General features: G+C 39.9%; 1 protein-coding gene across 13 annotated transcripts in view; it reads right to left on the bottom strand.

The window, feature by feature from the left end:
• FANCC (FA complementation group C) overlaps positions 1–12,341 on the bottom strand; it is a 218,486-nt gene that overhangs the window by 51,337 nt on the left and 154,808 nt on the right. The gene's annotated exons all lie outside the window — the stretch shown is intronic.

The raw sequence follows: 12,341 nt of genomic DNA, 5'->3' as shown, positions 1-12,341 counted from the left end.
TATGTCCAAAACACAACTCCTGAATTCCCTTCCCAGTGTTCCCTTTCCCCAGTGCTATCTTGTTTGCTCAGGCCCAAATCCTGATTCCTCCCTTTCTCTCAGGCCCCTCATCTGATGCATCAGTGAATACTAGCAACACATCTGACCTCTTCTGAACACCTCCATCACTGCCCTCCTAAGTGGAGAGTAACTCACCACCACCTCTAGCCTGGGTGACAGAGTAGCCTCTGGATTTCTTGTTTCTGCACTCACTCCTATAGTTTAACATCAGAACAGTTCCAGCACCCCTTTAAAAATTCCGATCACAACACTTGTCTGCTCAAAGCTTTGCAATGGCTTCTCACCTCATGTAGAGAATAAGCAATGTCTTTCACTAGCCAGCAAGTCCTTCCATGGTGGGTCCCCGTCTGTTTCACTGACTTCATCTCCTTCCACTCTTACCTTTGTCTTTTCTGCCTCTGACTGCCCAAATAAAGTCCTGCTGTTCACTCTGCCTGAAATACATGATTAGCTCCCTGGTTGCAGCTCAAATGTCCCTTTGTTAAGTGAGGTCTTCTCTGATCATCCCATGTCACTATACTGTCTACCATGTGTGGCAATTTAAATGCAAATGAATTAAAATGAAATAAAATTAAAAATCCAGCTCCTCAACTGCACTAGTCACAGTTCAAGTGCTCAACAGCTATAGGTGGCTGGCGGCTACAGTACCGAACAGTGCACACTTACAGGATGTGCCTGGGACTGCAGAAAGCGCCACTGGACACTCGAGCTTCAAGTGCCCTCTTACCCGTGCTTTACTTCTCTTCCTGGTACCTTTCACCACCTGACCTACACAGTATTCCCTTATAGTACTCATGGTTCGCTTCCTCCTCTGAGGGCAGAAGCTCTACAATGGCAGGCAGCTTCTCCTACTTTGCCCACCGCTCTATTCCTAGCACTTAGGGATAACTCCTCACACACAGCACGTGCTCAACAAATCTGTCTCCAGTGAATGATAAATAAAATGAAAGTTCTGGGTGGAGGCTATTCTAGGTATTTTCATATGTAATTGTAAATATAGAAATTTAGTCTTGTGTTTTGTGAAACACAAATGGCACCACAGTATAGAGCATGTAGCTGTTCCTCATTCTTAAAAACTTGCTGCCTATTATTAAAACAAACATGTTCTGTAATTTAACAATGCCACTATCAGTAGGCACTGAGGCTGTTTCTGGTTTTTCACTATTCAGACAGGGCTGTGGTGCTACCCTTGCCCATGCCTGTCTGTGCCCATGTGTGAGTATTTGCATACTGAATTGCCTTCCAAGGCCAGGGGTGGTGGCTCACACATGAAGTCCCAGCACTTTGAAAGGCTGAGGCAGGCAGATCGCTTGATCCCAGAAGTTCAAGACCAGCACAGGTAACATGGAGAAACCCCAACTCTACAAAAAATACAAAAATTAGCCAGGTGTGGTGGCTTACGCCTGCGTTGCAGCTGCTCGGGGGGGCAGAGGTGGGAGGGTTGCTTGAGCCCAAGAGGTCAAGGCTGCAGTGAGCTGTGTTCATACCACTGCACTCCAGCCTGGGAGACAAGAGCGAGACCTGTCTCAAAAAAAAAAAAAAAAAAAAAAAAATGCCTTGCAAAAGACCACACCAATTTACTTTTCCACCCTTTCCAATTATATCATTATTTGTTTCTATTTCTTGCAAATTTAACGGACAAAAATTGCTATTTCTTTGTCTTAATTTGCATTTTCCTGATAACTTGTGAGACAGTAATTGTTACCCACTTGTATTTCCTCTTCAGAGAATTTGTTTATATATTTGTGTATCTTTGTCCTATTTGTTCATTTAATACCTATTTATTGATCCCCTACTGTAGTCAAGGCTCTGTTTGAGGTGTACATGACACAGATGCAAAGATGACAATGTCTCATCAGGGAGAGGAACAATATAATGCCAGATGATACCGAGTGTCATGCTGAAAAGTAAAGAATACTCAGAAGTGACGGAAATTTACCAAGAAGGTGATATGTGAGCAGAGCTCTGAAGGAAGTACATGAACAAGCACGTATATATCTGGGAAGAAAGCATTGCAGACAGATGAAAAGCAAAAGCAAAGGCCCTCAGCATCTGAAAATAGCAAGGGGACCAACGTGGCCACACCCAGTGAACCGGGGAGGATGGCGGAAAGGCTTCTGTAGATCACTGTAGGGGCCTGCATATTCTTTTTGTAAAAATTTAGTTTTCATTTTTATGAAATTAATAAATGCAACTATATTTTTTGTTTAGACTATTTACTTTAAAATTTTTATTTTAATAGCTTGTGGGTAAAAGTAGTTTTTTGTTACATGGATGAATTGTATAGTGGTAAATTCTGAGATTTTAATGCATCCATCACCCGAGTAGACTGCACCTAATGTGTAGTTTTCTTCACTACCCCCCATCCCACTCTCCTCCCCCTTCTGAGTCTCTGAAGTCCATTATGTCACTCTGTATGCCAGCGATGTCCAATCTTTTTGGCTTCCTTCTTTTTGGAAAAAGAAGAATTGTTTTGGGTTACACACTAAATACACTAATACCAACGATAGTTGATGAGCTTAAAAAAAATCGCAAAAAAACTCTATGTTTTAAGGAAGTTTACAGATTTGTGTTGGGCAGCATTCAAAGCTGTCCTGGGCTGCATGTAGCCCATGGGCCACAGGTTCGACAAGCTTGTTGTATGTCTCTGTGTACTCATAGCTGAGCTCCCACTAATAAGTGAGAACATAACAGTTTGTGATTTTCCATTCCTGTGTTACTTCACTTAAAATAATGGCCTCCAGTTCCATTCAAGTTGCTGCAAATGATATTATTTTGTTCCTTTTAATGGCTGAGTAGTGTATATATACCATATTTTCTTTATCCACTGATTGGTGGATGGGCACTTATGTTGGTTCCACATCTTTGCAATTGTTAACTGTGCTGCTATAAAAATACATATGCAAGTGGTTTTTTTTTTTTTATATAAAGACATCTTTTCCTTTGGGTAGATAGCCAGTAGTGTAATTGCTGGATCAAATAGTAGATCTACTTTTAGCTTTTTGAGGAATCTCCATACTGTTTTCCATAGAGGTTGCACTAATTTATATTCCCACCAGCAGGTATAAGTGTTCTCTTTTCCCCACATCCATGCCGACATCTAAAAGGCCATTCTTGCAGGAGTAAGGTGGTATCTCATTGTGGTTTTAATTTGCATTTCCCTGATGATTCGTGATGTTGAGCATTTTTTCATATGCTTGGCCATTTGTACATCTTCTTTTGAGAAATATCTATCATATCCTTTGCCCACTGTTTGATGGGATTGCTTTTTTCTTGATTTGAGTTCCTTGTAGATTCTGAATACTAGTCCTTTGTCAGATGCATAGTTTGCAATATTTTCTCCCACTCTGTTGATTGTCTGTTTATTTCTTTGATGTAACTACTTGAAATGGTCAAATAGTTATTCAAAGTTAATCAAAATAGTAGCTTTTGAAAGGGCATTCCTATCCCCATTTTCTGATGTCCAGAAATTACTTTCAACTCTAATTCTTTAGTACTTCAATGTGTTGTTTGTTGTTCAATACAAACTATAACATCAAATTTGTAGTGGGAGGGCTGGGTGTGGTGGCTCATGCCTGTAATCCCAGCACTTTGGGAGGCCAAGGAGGGCAGATCACCTGAGGTCAGGAGTTCGAGACCAGCCTGATCAATATGGTGAAACCCCATCTCTACTAAAAATACAAAAATTAGCCAGGCATGGTGGTGGGCACCTGTAGTCCCAGCTACTCAGGAGGCTGAGACAGGAGAATTGCTTGAATCCAGGAGGTGGAGATTGCAGTGAGCTGACATCACGCCACTGCATTCCAGCCAGGGTGACAGAGCAAGACTCCGTCTCAAAAAAAAAAAAAAAAAAAAAAAAAAATTGTAGTGGGAAATCCATTAGATTACAGAGAAAAGAGAACTCCAGGATGTTTCTGATAGGAACATAAATAAATAAGCACAAACACTTTGGAGAACAACTGGTAGCAACGTGCTACCATTTCTTCTTACAGGTTAGGGAGACAAACAGGACTGTTTGTAAAAGGTAGATTCAATCTTGCTGTGAATTTGTACAGAAATGAATAAATGATGATTTATTTACAGAATGGAGTGCTATATGGCAGTTTAAATGAATAAACTAGACCTACATTATCTGCATACATAAATCTCAAAAGTTGAATGAATGAAGAAAGCAAGTTGCATAAAGATATCCACAATACACCATCCTTATGTAAAGTTTTAAAGCACAGCGAAATGTGAAGTAAAAGTGTTAAAACATGGCAGGAAGAATCTACACCCCACTTCTTGGGCGTGCTTGCTCCAGCGGGGAGAATAAAGAAATGGAATAGGAGAAGGATGCTTCAGCTCTAATTGAAACTTTTTCTTAAAAATATCAAATATAAATAAAATTTTAGCACTATAAAACCTGGGCAACAGGCACACAGTTTTTCCATGACATAAGTGTTTTATAATAAAACTTTTAAAAAACTAAAATACAATGTTAACTAGTAAAATACTGAAAATGAAAATATTCATGCTAGGTGTGGTAGCTTATGTCTGCAATCCCAGAACTTTGGGAGGTTAAGGTGGGTGGACTGCTTGAGCCCAGGAGTTTGAGATAAGCCTGGGCAACATGGTGAAACCCTGCCTCTACAAAAAAATACAAAAATTAGCTGGGTGTGGTGGCACACGCCTGTAGTCCCAGCCACTCGGGAGGCTGAGGTGGGAGGATGGCTTGAGTCCAGGAGGTGGAGGTTGGGGTGAGCTGAGATCATGCCACTGCACTCTGGCCTGGGCAACAAAGCGAGACCCTGTCAAAAAAAGAAAGGAAAGAGAGAGCGAGAGAAAAGAGAGAGGGGAGGGGATGGGAGGGGAGGGGAGGAAACAGGAGGGGAAGGAAGGGGACAGAAGGGGAGAGGAGAGGAGGGGAGAGGAGGGGAGGGGAGGGGAGGGGAGGGGGAGGAAGGAAGGGAGGGAGGGAGGGAGGAAAAAGAAAATATTCATAATAAAGGAGTTACTTCCTGCCTCAGGTTCTTATTTCCAAAACAGCAAAAGTAGCTCATTAAAAACTAATCATCCTTAATCAGTCTTAAATTGCTTAGTATTTATTTCCCTCTGGAGTATTTTTTCCCCTTTATTTACATCTTTTTTTGCACTCTTCCCATTATTTGATTCTACTGGTCTCTTTTCAGGGTATTTCTATAGAATTATTTGTGCTTTTCATTTTCTCACCCTTGGACAGAAGACAAGCAGTTCACAGAGGTTTTTAAAGTCTCCTGGACCACAATTAAAAGACTCTGCTGGATGGTATCAGCTGAAACAATCTTCTTTTCTCTTTCTTTCTTTTTTGAGACAGGGTCTTGCTCTGTCACCCAGGCTAGAGTGCAGTGGTGCAGTCTTGGCTCACTGCAACCTCAACCTCCCCAGGCTCAAGCGATGCTCCCACCTCAGCCTCCCTAGTAGCTGGGATTACAGGTGCTTGCCACCACATCTGGCTTTTTTTGGGTTTTTTTTTTTTTTTTTTTGTAGATATGGGGTTTCTCCATGTTGCCCAGGCTGGTCTCAAACTCCTGGGTTCAAGCAATCCTCCCACCCTGGCCTCCCAAATTGCTGGGATTACAGGAGTGAGCCACTGTGCCAGGGCTGAAACAACTTTTATAGATTAAAAACTTGCCTTTGTGCCAGATTGTGCCACTTTGGAAGAGGTTTATTCTCTAGTTTATAATTGGTTTTTGGTGTTGTTGTTGTTGTTAAGAATGCTTGTTTTTCAAAAGTAATATGAACAAATTCCCTGGCACAGAGCGAAGTCCACTGAAGGATGTCCATGCTGGCATCCCAGCTGGCAGGAGTAGCAAGGATAAAATTGGAATTAATTTAGTTAGCAGTTCAGGATATTCCTAGTCAAAGCAAAGCTATGATACAATCAGTAAAATTCTTAACTGAATTCACTAAGAATATGAGATGCCTGTGCTAGCAGAGTGCTCCCTGTAAACCAACACATCCGATACATTCCTAATTTGCTCTACTGAATGATGTTTAGAATCTTTTCTTTAAAGAATTTTATAATTCAACCAGATAAATTTGTCCAGGTACTTTTCTGAATGTGTTGAGCCCTTATATATAGTTTTTAAGGTAATTCAATCTCTTGGACTGAGTTCATTTATACCTATCAGAAGATTGAATTTAAAAAGCAATTTGATGCGTAACATGCTTTTTGAGCCTTTTTAGAAGCTTTTGTGTTCACCATTCATAAAATTTTAACTTGGATTCTTAAAAGCTTGTGTGAGAACAAAACTTTTCAAGTCCACAGTTCTCCAGTGAATTATAAATTCTGCCAAGTGTATTCTTCTATCTCAAGTAGAAGCCGGTTTAATGAAATCAGGTAACATCTCTGACACCGTGATAACCTTTGCAAAACAGCTGTCAACCACGCTGCAGCCATTATAATTTTTGCTGTCATTAATAATAACAATTAAAATAGGTATCATAATACCACATAACTTTCTACTACATATCTGAAGTTCTCTGTCCACTTTTAAGATTTACAAATTGAAACAATTAAATCAGAACACAGCATAACAGGCAAACTACTTTCCAGTATATGCTTAAAGTCAGGAGAGTCCCATCCACCTATGAATCTAAGTTTCTAATTCCTCTCCTTTCACAAGTATGACTTCAAATGTCGAAGCAGCCAAGAGCTCCCAAACTTAAGCACCATATAAACAATGCTATGCTGTTTTCCTGTGTTTTTTTTTTCCTTCTAGAAGGCATCTATGCATTTATTTTTTCTAATTTTTTAGCACTTCAGTGTCTAAAGTTCATTTCCAAAGATTCAAAAAGTCTCAGAAAATATAGAAATTGATCTCATAATTTCAGATGCACAGATCGCCAGAGGAACAAAAAAAGTGGGAAAATTAGCTTACTTTCTTTTTGCATTATTTTTAGAGGCCTGATAAATGGTGTTGTCATAGGGCTTTAAATAGAGTTTCACTTGCCACCAAGTAAAGTCAACAATTCAGTGACAGAATGTTTAAATTCTATCCTATTCTTTGCTACAAACCATCTAGAAGGAGCAACATTCTGAGCATCGTCAGCTTATCCTGTAGCTCTGTGGTTTGGGGCAGATGGTTTGGAAGCTACAATACAACCACACAGGAAGGATGTTCCCAGCAGTATATGGTTACCGTCTAGCCTTCTGCAGTTGAATTCTTGTGCAGAAATTATTTGGAAGTGCTGCTCTGGCAACCAGTCAAGACCTAATGCTTAGTGTAATTCAATCTGGAAAGTGTTGCATAACTCTCCACTTGAACTTGGATCTCCACACTCTGACAAACTTCAGACCAAAAGAGGAGCCATGAAGGCTGCGTGCACCTTGAAGTTCTTGGGAAGGTTATCAGTTGGCCTGCCCGAATTTTGGTATACCCAAGAACTACCTGTCTTTATGAGATTTTTAAATTTTTCAGGAAAATTATCCTGGATCATTTCCAGCCTAAACAGAAGATATAATCTGCAGCCATGAACTGCAATACTTGATAAATGTCCCCAGCACCACAGTCTTTCCACCCACTCAGTCCCCAGTAATAATCTCTGACTCTTCTCATTTCCTCTTTTCAGATGAGAGAAAAGTTGCGCTTAGAGATCTTTTAGGGAGGAAGATTGATGAGCCAGGCTGGAGACCTGCCTGCCTATTTGAGACGCTACATGAGTGATGCACACAGGCAACTCTCAGGCCTACCTTTCAATTGCACAAACATCCATCCCGCCCTAACTCTATGTAATATATTCTGCTAGGCTATGTGCAAAGTATACACCTTCACACACATCCCCACATACCTCTTCCTCTACCAGTCCACCCACTAAGCTCATATATTCCAAAAATTTAAGATATTTACAACTCATGCTAAATGTGTCTTTTTGTTAACAACTTAGATGATAGACTCAAAAAACACATTAATTAATTTTAGATCTAAAACCATCTTGGTGGTAAGAGAACGATGATAAAGCACTATGGAAGGTAAATGTTGAAAGGATATCTGCCACTTAAGTGGTAGAGAACAGGAAGAACAATTTAGAAAAGGTGAATATTTGAGGAGAAAAGACAAACTGTTCACACATAATAGATCACTATGGGTAGCTTGGCAAAAAATTATCTTTATGAGAATTTACTATTATCAAGAATACAGCAAAAATATTAACAATTTATAGGAATTCATCAACAAAAATAAAAACCGTAAATAAAATTCTATCATGTCACCATAAAGTATTCAGATTGTTACCAGGGATTGATATGCAGTTACGGGAACTGCTTCTAAAGAAGTAGTGTAGAGCAGCATTTCTTGAACTTCCAGAGAGTATGTCTGGACAGATGTTTTTAAAGTCATATTTCTTGGTCTCTGCCCGAGGGATGTTGATGCTGCTGATTGGTAGGGCCACACTTTTGAGTAGCTCTGGTGTAGAACTGCTACACATCCTGAGGACTCAAAGGCAAGACCTATGAAGAATGGTGACTCTCTTAATCTAGTCAAGAGAAAATAAGATGAAAATGTAACCTAAGAGACTGCATCAAGCAATGAACTAAGGACACGGATGTCCTAGCATTCATGCTATACTCCCAACTCCTAGAAATGATGGAAGAATTTTTTTTTGACCTTTTTTTTTAAAAATTATACTTCAAGTTCTAGGGTACACATGCACAACGTGCAGGTTTGTTACATAGGTATACATGTGCCATGTTGGTTTGCTGCACCCATTACCTCATCATTTACATTGGGTATTTATCCTAATGCTATCCCTCCCCTTGCCCCCCACTCCGCAACAGGCCCCGGGGTGTGATGTTCCCCACCCTGTGTCCAAGTGTTCTCATTGTTCAATTCCTACCTGTGAGTAAGAACATGTGGTGTTTGGTTTTCTGTCCTTGTGAGAGTTTGCTCAGAATGATGGTTTCCAGCTACATCCATGTCCATGCAAAGGACATGAACTCATCCTTTTTTATGGCTGCATAGCATTCCATGGTGTATTTGTGCCACATTTTCTTAATCCAGTCTATCATTGATGGACATTTAGGTTCATTCCAAGTCTTTGCTATTGTGAATAGTGCCGCAATAAACATACGTGTGCATGTATCTTTATAGAAGCATGATTTATAATCCTTTGGGTATATACCCAGTAATGGGATAGCTGGATCAAATGGTATTTCTAGTTCTAGATGCTTGAGGAATCGCCACACTGTCTTCCACAATGGTTGAACTAGTTTACACTCGATCAACAGTGCAAAAGCATTCCTATTTCTCCACATCCTCTCCAGCACCTGTTGTTTCCTGACTTTTTAATGATCGCCATTCTAACTGGTGTGAGATGGTATCTCATTGTGGTTTTGATTTGCATTTCTCTCATGACCAGTGATGATGAGCATTTTTCCATGTGTCTATTGGCTGCATAAATGTCTTCTTTTGAGAGTGTCTGTTCATATTTTTTGCCCACTTTTTGATGGGGTTGTTTGTTTTCTTCTTGCAAATTTGTTTAAGTTCTTTGTAGATTCTGGATATTAGCCCTTTGTCAGATGGCTAGATTGCAAAAATTTTCTCCCATTCTGTAGGTTGCCTGTTCATGGTAGTTTCTTTTGCTGTGCAGAAGCTCTTTAGTTTAATTAGATCCCATTTGTCTATTTTGGCTTTTGTTGCCATTGCTTTTGGTGTTTTAGTCATGAAGTCCTTGTCCATGACTAGGTCCTGAATGGTATTGCCTAGATTTTCTTCTAGGGTTTTTATGGTTTTAGGTCTAACATTTAAGTCTTTAATCCATCTTGAATTAATTTTCATATAAGGTGTAAGGAAGGGATCCAGTTTCAGCTTTCTACATATGGCTAGCCAGTTTTCCCAGCACCATTTATTAAATAGGGAATCCTTTCCCCATTTCTTGCTGTTGTCAGGTTTGTCAAAGATTGGATGGTTGTAGATGTGTGGTGTTATTTCTGAGGCCTCTGTTCTGTTCCATTGGTCTATATCTCTGTTTTGGTACCAGTATCATGCTGTTTTGGTTACTGCAGACTTGTAGTATAGTTTGAAGTCAGGTAGCATGATGCCTCCAGCTTTGTTCTTTTTGCTTAGGATTGTCTCGGCAATGTGGGCTCTTTTTTGGTTCCACATGAACTTCAAAGTAGTTTTTTCCAATTCTGTGAAGAAAGTCATTGGTAGCTTGATGGGGATGGCATTGAATCTATAAATTAACTTGGGCAGTATGGCCATTTTGATGATATTGATTCTTCCTATCCATGAGCATGGAATGTTCTTCCGTTTGTTTGTGTCTTCTTTTATTTCCTTGAGCAGTGGTTTGTAGTTCTCCTTTAAGAGGTCCTTCACATCCTTTGTAAGTTGTATTCCTAGGTATTTTATTCTCTTTGTAGCAATTGTGAGTGGGAGTTCACTCATGATTTGGCTCTCTGTCTGTTATTGGTGTATAGGAATGCTTGTGATTTTTGCACACTGATTTTGTATCCTGAGACTTTGCTGAAGTTGCTTATCAGCTTAAAGAGATTTTGGGCTGAGACAATGGGGTTTTCTAAATATACAATCATGTCAATGATGGAAGAGTTTTTACAATTAAATATATAATACTGTAAAATGGGGGCTTTTGGTGACCCATGAATTCTGAGAAAAGCTTGATGGTAGGTAGGTGGGATCTTTTTGAAGGAAAATACCACAGCCCTAAAAGCTTGCCAAGAGAGGACTACTATAAAAGATAAGAGTTACTTTGGGGATGAATTCAAGGAACGGGGGCAACCTGACAGCCAGCTGCCAAGGCCTTATACACTCTTTCTTCTTATCCACTGTCTTTAGGCAAGAGATAACAGAAATGTCCTGACTCCAACAGGAAGGAGGAAGGAGGAAGGAGGCCTGGAAGGAGAAGCCAGCCCGAAATGGCTATCAACCTCCAGGAAATATGGGAGTCCTCTAAGGCCCAGAATACAATTTACTGGCAACCTCAATCAACACTACCTCTTGATCTTCCCATAATTATTGGAGGCTACAGTAAACAGAGCACTCATCGAGAGACTAACAAGGAATCCCAAATTCCAGGAAGACCAAATTGTTCTGCAAAGTGGTTATGCCTATTTATGTTCCCATCAGCAACCTCCTAAAGCTCACCATAACCTAATGGATGTCTAACTGATGTTGTTAGTTTACACTTTCCTGAAAATGCACAGAAAAGCTCATAGACCAGTTTTAAATTGTGGTGAAAAACACATTAACATACAATTTACCATTTTAACCATTTTTAACTATACAGTACAGTAGTGTTAACTATATGTCCTTATATGCAACAGATCTCTAAAACTTTCATATCTTGCAAAACCAAAACTCTATACCCATTGAACAACAACTCCCATTTCCCTCTTCCTCCCATCCCAAGGTAACCACTAGTCTACTTTCTGCTTTTCTTTTCTTTCTTTTTTTTTTTTTTTTTTTGAGACATAATCTTGCTCTGTCACCCAGGCTGGAGTGCAATGGCACGATCTCAGCTCAGTGCAACCTCCGCTTCCCAGGTTCAAGCGATTCTCCTGCCTCAGCCTCCTGGGTAGCCAGGATTACAGGCACCCGCCACCACACCCATCTAATTTTTGTATTTTTAGTAGAGATGGAGTTTTGCCATGTTGGCCAGGCTGGTCTCAAACTCCTGACCTCCGGTGATCCGCCTGCCTCGGCCTCCCAATGTGCTGGGATTACAGGTGTGAGCCACTGCACCTGCCCTTAGCTTCTGTTTCTACAAGTTTGACTACTTTAGATACCACACATAAGTGTAAGTAATCATGCAGTATTTGCCTTCTGTCACTAGTTTACTTCACTTTGCATAATGTCCTTAAGTTTCATCCACACTGTAGCATATGACAGGACTTCCTTCTTTTCTAAGGTGGAATAATCTTCCAATGTGCATATATACCATATTTTCTTTATTCATTCATCCGCTGATGGACACATAGGTTACTTCCACCTCTTGGCTCTTGTAAATAATGCTCAATGAACATGGGTGTGCAAATATCTCTTAGAGATTTTGTTCCCAATTATTTGGAAATATACACAAATATGGGATTGCTGGATCATCTGGTAATTCTATTTTTAATTTTTTAAGGAAACTCCATACTGTTTTCCATAGTGATTGCACTAGTTTAACATTCCTAGCAACAGTGTACAAGGGTTCCAAGTACTCCACATCCTCATCAATATTTGTCATTTTCTCTTTCTTCTTTTGATAGTGGCCATTCTAATAGGTGTGAACTGGTATCCTATTATGGTTCTGATTATCAT

Source organism: Pan paniscus, chromosome 11 (assembly GCF_029289425.2).
Source record: "Pan paniscus chromosome 11, NHGRI_mPanPan1-v2.0_pri, whole genome shotgun sequence".
In the NCBI taxonomy this organism is placed as follows: Eukaryota; Metazoa; Chordata; class Mammalia; order Primates; family Hominidae; genus Pan; species Pan paniscus.
The sequence above is the reverse complement of the archived record's forward strand: the minus strand, read 5'-3'. Positions and strand labels throughout refer to the sequence as shown.